We start from the raw sequence: 11548 nt of genomic DNA on the forward strand, positions 1-11548 counted from the left end.
GTTTTTTAAGTAAGTACCGTTCTGAAATTAAAAAAAGACGTGCTAAGCTATCTCAATAATTTTATTTTTACATGAAAGCCTGTACCTTAACCTACTTTTCTACATGATTTCCGTCAATATTGACGCACATGTCTTAACGTTGTACCAGTTTCTGAATACCCTCCTCATAGAAGTCTGCCGCCTGACTTGTTAACCACTGCATCACCACTGTTTTGACTTCGTCATCGACTTGAAGACGCTGACCGCCCAGGTGTTTCTTCAAGTGCAGGAACAGATGGTAGTCACTGGGCGCAAGATCGGGGCTGTACGGAGGATGATCTAGAGTTTCCCATCGAAAAGATGTGATGAGATCTTTGGTCTGATTCGCCACATGCGGACGGGCATTGTCTTGCAGCAAAACGATGCCCTTGCTCAACTTCTATGGACTGTTGCTTTGATTCTGGTGTGACGTAGGCCACCCATGTTTCATCGCCCGTAACAGTTTGGCTTAAGAAATCCTCACCGTCGTTGTGGTACCGCTCAAGGAAAGTCAATGCACTGTCCAAACGTTTGGTTTTTTCGGTACCCAACGTGCGCACAATTTTCGGTAATTCAAGTGCTCGGTCACAATGCCATACAAAACACTACGAGAAACATCAGGAAAATCATCCCGCAAGGAGGAAATCGTAATGCGTCTGTTTTCTCTCACCTTATTGTCCACTTCCTGCAACAAACTTTCATTAATGACCGAAGGACGCCCACTCCGTTGTTCATCATGCACATTTGTGCTACCATCTTTAAATGTTCTCACCCACTTTCTTACCATTCCATCACTCATAATGTTTTCTCCGTAAACTGCACAGATCTCACGATGAATATCGATCGCTTTTAGGCCTTTAGCACTAAGAAATCTTATAACAGCCCGTACTTCACAGTCGGCGGGACTCACGATTATCGGAGGCATCTTAAACACTCAGTACACAACGTAAAAAAGGAAGAATCAGACTGTAATGGCGTCAGTGCGTAGATTAAGGTACAGGTTTTCATGTAAAAATAAAATTATTGAGATATCTTAGCACGTCTTTTTTAATTTCAAAACGGTACTTACTTAAAAAACACGCCTCGTATCATTAAATAAAGTAGCTGTGGTCCATCGTCTTTGTGCCAGTTCAGATCATATCCTTTATAGTAGTGCAGAGGTTGCTGTAATTCGACTTGTTAGTGTAATGCAATCACGCGAATTGGACAATAAGAAACTTGTGATACCAGTGAGTACTGATATCTTCAGATGGATATAAACAGCTTCACATATAAACACATTCACATTCACATTAAATATTCATATTACACTCGTATATATTTGACTTAATATCGAAGCATTCTATTTACATTTCTGTAAATTTATTTTCATTAGTTGTTTCAAAGATGTACCAGCAGTTATTATCGACAAAGTTGTAAACTCTTTGATTTTATAGTATACTTCTATTCTTCGTTGTGCACAGTGTTGGCTGTATAGTACTTGTAAATGGACAGTCTTGGCGAGTGTGTAGTTGCAAGTGGACAGCTTACTTCTTTAATTATCTCGTTAGAGAAAGAACATTGACAGAAAAATTATTACTTGTGACATAGTTTGCCGGCCGGGGTGGCCGAGCGGTTCTAGGCGCGCGACCGCTGCGGTCGCAGGTTCGAGTCCTGCCTCGAGCATGGATGTGTGTGACGTCCTTAGGTTGGTTAGGTTTAAGTAGTTCTAAGTTCTAGGGGACTGATGACCTCAGAAGTTAAGTGCCATAGTGCTCAGAGCCATTTGAACCATTTTTTTTGACATAGTTTTTTTTGCTGTCGGACATTAGTCAAATTTTCAAAATGGCACTGAAGAAAGAGAAAAGTGGCTCAGTTGAGGACTGGTTTGAGGAAGGCGACTCATGGTTAGGACTTCAGCAACTGAATTTGGAAAATTCCGTAGATTCAGAGAACAAACAATTGCTAGAACAATTTATGAGAGAAATGATAACAGCTGTAAGGGCTTTAGCTAGAAACAGTGAAGTTCTAGGCTATCCAGCTACTGAGAACAGAGAAGTTGTAGGCAAACTAAATACAGAAAACAATGAAGCTCAAGCTTGGGTCACATGTTGCCAAGATTGTTTCACGTACGCTGCGTAAGTTTCGCTGGGAAGCCGCTACACATCCTCCTTACAGTCCTGATCTCTCCCCATGCGATTTCCGTATTTTTGCAGATCTGAAGAAAGACATTTGTGGCCGTTCATTTGGTTTGGACGAAAAGATGCACGCCTGGGTACAATCATGGTTCCGTGGACAATCCCAAACACTGTTCCGTGATGGCACTGACTGTCTTGTTTCATAGTGGGATAATTATATTAACAGTTATGGCCGTTACTTTTCAAATAATAAATACGAGGGTTGGAACTTAAACAGTGGCAACTATTTATTCACAACCGATACAAAAGAGTTACATGTTTGCCCCTCTCACTGTCCTTCAAAGTAGTCACCAGCGTTGTGTAAACCCGTTGCCAGCGATGTGGAAGGCGTAGTATACCGTTAGCAGAGCCTGTTCTGTTGATGGTGCGAATGGAGCGGCCTACTGCCTGTCGAATCTCTGAAACAGTTCTGAAGCGAATGCCACGAAGTGGTTCCTTCATCTTTGGAATCAAATCAATGTCACGAAGACTTAAGTCCGGGGAGTATGGTGGAAGGTACAGTACTTCGCAGTCCCATCGACCGAACAGAGCAGCCACAACTTGCGCTGTATGGGCCTGCGCTTTGTCGTGCAAAATGATGGGTGGGTTGCGCAGAAAGTGTCACCGCTTCTTTCGCAAAGCTGGTGGCAGCTGATGCTCCAAAAACGAACAGTAATACTGTGCATTGACGGTCTGCCGTGAAGGGACGTAATGCGTTAGGATAACACCATCACAGTCATACACGAGAATCACCATAACTTCCACCATACTGGGGTTCTGACGCACTTTCGACTTTCGCGGCGACCCATAATGACGCCATTCGTTGTGCTGGCGTTTCAGTTTTGGCTTCGTGGGATTCACTTCAGAACTGTTCCAGAGATTCGACAGGCAGTAGACCGCTCCATTCGCACCATCAACAGAACAGGCCCGCTAACGGTATACTACACCTTCCACATCGCTGGCAACGGGTTCTACACAACGCTGATAACTACTTTGAAGGACGGTAAGAGGGGCAAACATGTAATTCTTTTGTATCGGTTGTGAATAAATAGTTTCCACTATTTAAGTTCCAACCCTCGTAGTTTACTTGCTTTTTCTATCTCTCTCCTTTTCATTTGTCTGCCCCTTACAAAGCGAGGTGGAGAGTGTTGTGTTCTCAGTAGTGGAGTAGTAACAACAAAATGGATCGGTCAGGAGAGGTCAGTGACTTGGAACGCAAGCTATTCAGTGGTTGTCACCTAGGAACAAATCTATCAGGCACGTTACAACTCTTCTAAAATTGTCCACATCGACAGCTGGTAAAGTGATTGTGAGGTGGAAACGGGAAGGAACAACCAGCTACAGCCAAAGCAAAAGGAGCCAGACCTCATGTACTGACTGAAGGAAAGCGACATTTGGGTTTAATGTTACGTAGACGATGAGATCATTAGAGAAGGAGCACAGGCTCGGATTGTTTCACGGCTGGGTAAGGAAATCGGCCATGCCCTTTCATGGGGACCACCGTGGCATTTGCCTGGAGCGATTTAGGGAAACCACGGAGAAAGTAAGTTTTGCTGGCCGGACGAGGTTTTGAACCGTCTTCCTCCAGAATTACAGTTCAGTGTGATGACCGTCTCCACAAACTCACTGAGGTGAACGGCGGCTCGAAAAGTGCAGCCCGCCACGGACGCAGGCTGGTGGGAGCAGTACAATGATATAGGAGACATTCTCCTGTGCTTGCATGGGACCAGTGGTAGTAATGGAAGACACACTGACAGCTGCGAACCACCTGCATCCCCTCATGCTTGATGTCTTCCCCGACGGCGATGTCATCTTTCAGCAGTAAAATTGTCTCGGAGGCAGAACTGTGTTAAAGTGGTTTGAGGAGCACTAAAGTGAATTCACGTTGAAGTCTAGGCGACCAATTTCGCCTGATGTAAATTCTGTGGAACTAGTCTAGGTCGCTAACAGGCGCCAGCACCGCGTACGTAAATCAGCAGCCCGTTATTTACACGAATTACATGACCTTTGTGTCACCACATATCTCCACAAACCTACGAACAAACTGTCGGATCCCTGATACGCACAACCAGTGATGTATTTTGTTGCAAAGACAGGCAAACAGGCTATTAAGCAGGTAGTCATAACGTTTTGGCTCATCGACGTATACGACACCAAAATCGTTTCGTTCCCATTTAGTATAGTTGAATTAATATCAATTTTGAAGAGCGCGCACATTGTTTTTGGGACACCCTGTGTATTTACCTGTAGTTTTATTATCGTCAGCTGATCACCGCTACATTTGTTTCTTTTTCCTTTTTTTTAAATTTTCGCTTATAACTTTAGACTTAGTTGTTTCCAGAACAGAGTTACCCATTTGAAATGGATACGCTTGCCCTTTTCCACTAACCCTGAAAACTTATCACCATCATGGGAACTCTCTATAAAGATGGAGAAAGTGACACATTATTTAATCAAAAGTTTGCCAGACACCTATCGGTGGACATTAATATGGGGTGTCTCCACACTACGCCTTTATGACGGCTTAAACTCTGCTGGGGATAGTTCCAGTGAGGTGTCTGTATGTGTGTGGAGGAGTGGCATTCGGGACTCTGGGCAGGCCAGTCCATGTCAGGAACATTACTGTCGCCGGCCGGTGTGGCCGAGCGGTTCTAAGCGCTTCAATCGGGAACCGCGCGACTGCTACGGTCGCAGGTTCGAATCCTGCCTCGGGTATGGATGTGTGTGATGTCCTTAGGTTAGTTAGGTTTAAGTAGTTCTAAGTTCTAGGGGACTGATAACCTCAGATGTTCAGTCCCATAGTGCTCAGAGCCATTTGAACCATTTTAACGCAACTGTTGTTGACATCCATTGAAACTACAAGTTTACTGTTATCTGTCACAGTTTATTTTATTTCCAATATACGTTCCAGAGGTATAAATCTCCATCATCAGGTTGTTTTCTATGAATCAGTAAGACGTGTATGTGTTGTATGTACCACTTTTGGATAAACTGTGTCAGTGTTTGCTAACAGAAGATAAGAATGCCTACGATATTCAGATTATGATAAACTATATCGCCTGACAAAAAAGGAGGACATGGTCGGATGTCAATGAACTTTGTACTCGCACACACGACCTGCGCGTATATCAGTGATTAGAGTTGCAGTTCTTTGTGGCAGGTAAAACAACCACCAGAGTGTACGAGTGTTGTTCGTGTTTGGTGTTGTTACCAGGTCTGGTAGAGCATATAAGGGGCTTGAACAGTGTCAGATGTTGCGTGCTTATTGTGAAGGACACAGAGATGCTGCGTACTCGTGTCATATAATTATCAACAGCTGAGAGTTTGAAAGGGACCTCATTGTGGGTCGCCATTTCGCCGGCTGGTCAAATCGTGCAGTATCCAGATTTGTGGGGCATTTCAGATGTGACAGTGACCCGATGTTGAGCTGCTTGGAAACATGAGTGCAGACATACTCGCCGTCAAGGTTCCGGCGACCAAGCCTGACCACCAAAAGAGAGGATCACCATATAATGCACCAAGTACATCGTAACCCCTCACAGCTATGTTTGCCATCCGAGAATAAGTAATGGGCTCACTGCGACGTTCTGTCATCCTGCACCATTGGCCGTAGGTTAGGAACAGCTGGGCTAGAGAATTACCGTCCCATGTGTAGCCTGCCGTGAACACCACAACATATGGAGTGGTGCCATGACCTGTAAGCATGGCTTGTCGATGAACGACGCCGTGTTATGTTCAGCGATGAATCGCGGTTCTGGAGTACCCTGGATGACCATCGTCGGTGAGTGTGGCAGCGATCTTGGGAGAGGTCCAGTTCTTACAATGTTTTGTAGAGGCACAGCGATGTTATTCCTGCTGTCATAGTGTGAGGAGCCAACTGATATGATTTCAGGTTGCTGTTGGCAGTGATTTGGGAAACCCTGATGCCACAACAGTACGTAACGGGGTCCCAGGTTCGATTCCCGGCTGGGTTGGGGATTTTCTCCGCCTGGGGACTGGGTGTTTGTGTTGTCCTCATCAGTTCATTATCATTCGGGAAGAGTGATTGTCCCGACCGTGACAAGATTGGGTATTTGTGTGGTTGGTTGCATGGGTTGGTTGATTTGGGGCAGGCGATGTCATCGGTCTCATCAGACTAGGGAAGGATGGGAAAGAAAGTCAGCCATGCCCTTTCAAAGGAGCCATCCCGGAATTTGCCTGAAGCGATTTAGGGAAATCGCGGAAAACCTAAATCAGGATGGTTGGACGCGGGTTTGAAATGTCGTCTTCCCGAATGCGAGTCCAGTCGCTCGGTAATTTGGACCGGCGCTGATAACCACGCAGTTGAGAGCTCCACAAACCAAATATCATCATCATCATCATCATCAGTACGTAACGGACATCCTGCGTCGGTATGTTTTATCTTTCATGCAACAATATCTTGGCACCATTTTTCAACACAAGGCACGTGTCTCTATGAACTATCCACGTAATATTAAGGTACTACCGTGGCGAGCAAGATCCCCAGATCTTTCCCCGATAGATCATGTCTCAGACGAATTCGGACGTTAACTCATCCCAGTGATGTATTCAGGATGTCGAGGACCAGTTACAACAGTACGTTGCGGGATAGCAGGCCACAGAGTACACAGCGGTTTTCTGACCGAATTATCGCAGGCTTCCAGGCCAGACAGCATGCAATGTCATGCTGATAAGTGGGCTCATACTGCCAAGTTCTTTGTCAGTGTGGTTCGATATTGCTGTCAGTAAAATAGCATCACACACTTTCGCAACCCGGGAAGTTTCGTTTCCTCCTCTGTCTCTGGGCACTACACTTTTTTTTTTTTTGAGTCAGTGTATTCAAATTCACATCCTGGCTCTAAAAGTAGTGAAGAACGGCTAGTGCTCACAGTCAAAAACATTTAAAGAACATCATTCTTGTGAACCACAGCTAGTACTTTAGATACACGAAGTGTTGAGTGCTATTGACAAGGGATTTCAAATTGATTCCGTATTTCTAAATATCCAAAAGGCTTTTGAAACTGTACCACACAAGCGGCTTGTAGTGAAATTGCGTGTTTATGGAATATCGTTTCAGTTATGTGAGTGGATTCGTGATTTCCGTCAGAGTCACAGTTCGTAGTAACTGACCGAAGATCATTGAGTAAAGCAAAAGTGATTTCTGGCGTTCCCTAAGGAAGTGTTATAGGCCCTCTGCTATTGCTTATTTATATAAACGATTTAGGAGACAGTCTGAGCAGTTGTCTTAGGTTGTTTGCTATGATGGTGTCGTTTATCATGCAGTAAACTCATCAGAAGGCCATAACAAATTGCAAAACGACTAAGAGAAAATATCTGAATGGTACAAAAATTGGTATTTGTCCTTCAATAATGATAAGTGTGAGGTCATTCACATGAGTGCTAAAAGGAGTCCGTCAAACTTCGGTTACGCGATAAATCAGTCTAATCTAAAGGCCGTAAATTGAACTAAATACCTAGGAGTTACAATTACGAACAATTTAAATTGTCCATCCTCTTTTGGAGTACTACTACGCGGTCTGGGATCCTTATCGCATAGTATTAATGGAGTATAGTCCGCTCCTGGCAGCTGAGTGGTCAGCGCGACGAAATGTCATACCTAACGGCCCGGGTTCGGTTCCGGCTGGGTTGGAGATTTTCTCCGCTCAGGGACTGGGTGTTCTGTTGTCCTTATCATCATCGTCTCATCCCCATCGACACGCAAGTCGCCGAAGTGGCGTCAACTCGAAAGACTTGCACCAAGCGAACGATCTACCCAACGGGAGGCCGTAGCGACACGGCACAGCACGGAGTATATTGAGAAAGTTTGAAGAACAGCAGCAAGTTTTTTACTATCGTGAAATAGGGGAGACGGTGTAACGGACATTATACGGGATGGACACCACTAAAACAAAGGCATTTTTCGCTGTGACGAAAGCTTCTCGCGAAATTTCAATCACCAACCTTTCTCCTTCGAATGCGAAAATATTTTGTTGACGCCGACCTACTTATGGAGAAACGATCATCATAATAAAATATGGGAAACCAGAGCTCGCAGGGAAAGTTACAAGTGTTCTTTTTTCCGCACGCTGTTCGAGACTGAAATAATAGAGAATCATTGCGAAGATGGTTCGATGAACCAGACACTGAAGTATGATTTGCAGAGAATCTATGTAGATGTAGATGTAGATGAACGCGATCTTCCCTTTCTTGTGCATCTGATATCAACAGTTTTTCGCTCAGTAAAGAACTAGCAGATCCGTTAATCTTCGTTCCTTATCGGGCTTTCATAATGCGGTGCGCCGGTTGACCTATGCAGTTTGCGAGAGGAAGTGGAAGCTATTGAGGTTTCCTCTTCCGAAGTTACGAAATCCCTCACCGCAAGCCACCATGTTCTGCTTCATCTATTATTACTCTTATCTCGGTAGCACACAATGATTACATCTCGTTTGCTAGACGTTCCGGTTGTGGTTTTGTTTAATTATTTCCATTTATTCGCTTCCTTCAGTTTTCAGAATAACTTTATTCGTCTGAGCAGCTCATTTTCGAAATTCTGGGGATTATGGGCGGCCCAGTCTTTGTGTCATCTCGTGTCGCATTAATATATAACATCTGTTTCCCATTCGCTTAGAACCCTAGCTGTAACTCCGCTATGGTGTCACTTACTAAATGAATTTACGTTCTAAATGATATATTTTGTTTATGTTAAGCTGCGAACACTGACCTGACTTGATGTCTTGAGTTCGATGTAATGCAGCGACGTGCTGGCTGTCGATCTATCGTGAGGATCATATATCCTCAAACGCCGCAGTTACTTACTTTTTCTTTAACACTCTCTTGAAGTGGCTGCGTAACTAGTCTGGAAGTGTCGATAGCCACGCAGCAGCAGTTGGTTAAACTGTGTGCAACAGTAAGAATAATCTTTGTCCGCTGACAATGGATTAAGGGCCCCACCCACAAGCAACGGATCGTCGCAATTCGTTGCCAGGTCACCCGATCCGTACGTATATCGCATTTGTGTGAGCAAATCGCAAATCACAACGATCGATCGCAGATCACTCGCAATTTCGAAGCAGTCTGATGAATCGAATGGGACGAATCAGTCACGCGGAGTAATGTCTTCGCCTTAGAATTTATAGGTGTTGAGGAAGTACGAACCACTCGGAAAAGCGAAGTTGAAGCTGCAGTTGCCACTTTTATTAAGCGGAGCCGGAAAGATGAAATGACAAAACTAACGTTTTTTGTTGTTTTTTTTTCCTTATAAAATTATTTGGAGTTTTATGAATAAAACAAAGCAAGTTTCACCCCTCTAAGTGAATTATAAGTGTGTTTTTTATCGCTGCAAAGTTGACGCACCGCTTAAACGGTTGTAGCGGCTTGGTGTGTCGCCTCTGATGGAGCCGCTCGCTGGCTGCAATCAGGGTAACTTTGCGGAATTAGACGGTGTTTTGTTTTCCAACGTTGTATGGCCTTATCTCTGTGACAAGTGACTGTTCATACTGGTAAACATAAACGTTATACCGTGTGTGTTCACTTGTGGAGTTTTGCTTTGTGTTGTTTAGCTGTTCAATTTTACGTATTTGACGAATTTTTCTCGTTCGTGTTTTACGTATTTGGTTTGTGGATGTCAGTATGCCCCGTTTCAGCAATCGTGTGTTTAAGAAAAGGCACAATGAGTGGAAGAAGAAATCTTTTGATGTTTCGAAGGGAGATGCTGCTCAGACTGCTTCACCGACTACTCCAGCAAGAAACTTTGTGACAGCAAAGAAAAATTGAAAAACTATGAAAGTGACAGTAATGATGTGAATGAAATAATTAATTAACATTACCTTGCTCTCTGATATTTTGAAACATAATGTATTATGCCAAGTTTGCAAAGAAAGAGGACTGGAATTGAAAATAACTTCACACATGTAAAATGTTATTGAAGTGTAAAAAATGTGCAGCAGAAGTTTCGTTTTCTAATTCTAACAGTATTCCTCGTAGTGGTAATAGTGGAAAGAAGGTGTATGATATAAATGTTAGGCTAGTGTTTGGCTTGCGTTGCACTGGCAAGGGCAGTGTTGCAAGGACAATGTTATGTGGAATTATGAACTTGCCAAAACCACCAACCAAGTCTGGATTTTATAATGAGTTTCTGGAATCTTCTGCTGAAGATATTGCTCAGGCAACAATGAAGAAAGCAGCTGAAGAAGCTGTGACAGATAATGCTAATTGTAGAGATTTAACTGTTGCTTTAGATGGATCATGGCAACGTAGAGGTCATAAATCTCTAAATGGAGCTGTGACAGCTACCAGTGGAGACAGTTGCAAAGTAACTGATGTTGCTATTCTCTCTAAACATTGTAGATGTAAGGGCAATACCAAGGACGAACATAGTGAAAGTTGTGTTTCACGGCACGAGTGGAGCGATGGAGGTAGAGGGGGTGAAAGCAATTTTTTCCAGGTCACAGGAGTGGTATAATGTATGGTACACTAACTATCTGGGAGATGGTGATTCTAAGGGATGTAAAACTGTAGAGGAACTCAAACCTTATGGCAATGAAATTCACATTAAAAAAACAGGAGTGCACTGGACGTGTGCAGAAGCGCATGGGGGCTCGCTTGCACAAACTAAAGCAGACATTGGGATCCCACAACCTTAGTGATGGTAAGACCCTTGGAGGAAGGGAAGATTGACAGATGGACAATTGATAGATTGAAGAGGTATTATGGGTGTGCAATTAGGTAAAATACAAGAAGCATTGAGCATATGAGGAGAGCAATATTGGTATTATTTTTTCATACTGTGTAATGTTGTTACATTAATTTGTTATGAATGCGGTGCTGATATTCAATACAAGCGGGTTAAAAGCTGTGAGCTGTCTGGGGAAGTTAACCTTGCATTACTGAGCAACTGTTTCACCAGGTATCCAGTCTAGCTTACCAAATTCCCAACCAGACTAACATTAATTGCAATCTTTTAATCGTCATATGACAACCTGTGAGAATTTAAATAAAAAGAAATAAATCAGTTTATATTTGGAAATTTATTTCAACATTGATCATTGAAATTTCAGCATATTAAACTTGATTCATAACTAAACTGGTGCCTTATTTAGGATTGTGAAAATGTGAGTTAGTAATCTTGCGGAACACATCAAATATGGAGCCAAGATTGGGAGACTGCATATAACACTGCATTCATAAAATAACACACGAGGAACGTTGAAACATATGCGAGAGGAAATTAACCACAACCAACCGATTCAATTTTCACCCAAAGAAGTTACGTTCGTAGCGCAATCCTGTCCGTCATGTAATTACCACACACTGGTATACTAAATTCATACTAACTCTCTGTGAAATCTTCCCGAAAAGAATAGCTGAGGGCTACT

This window comes from Schistocerca americana, chromosome 6 (genome assembly GCF_021461395.2).
Source record: "Schistocerca americana isolate TAMUIC-IGC-003095 chromosome 6, iqSchAmer2.1, whole genome shotgun sequence".
NCBI classification, from domain to species: Eukaryota; Metazoa; Arthropoda; class Insecta; order Orthoptera; family Acrididae; genus Schistocerca; species Schistocerca americana.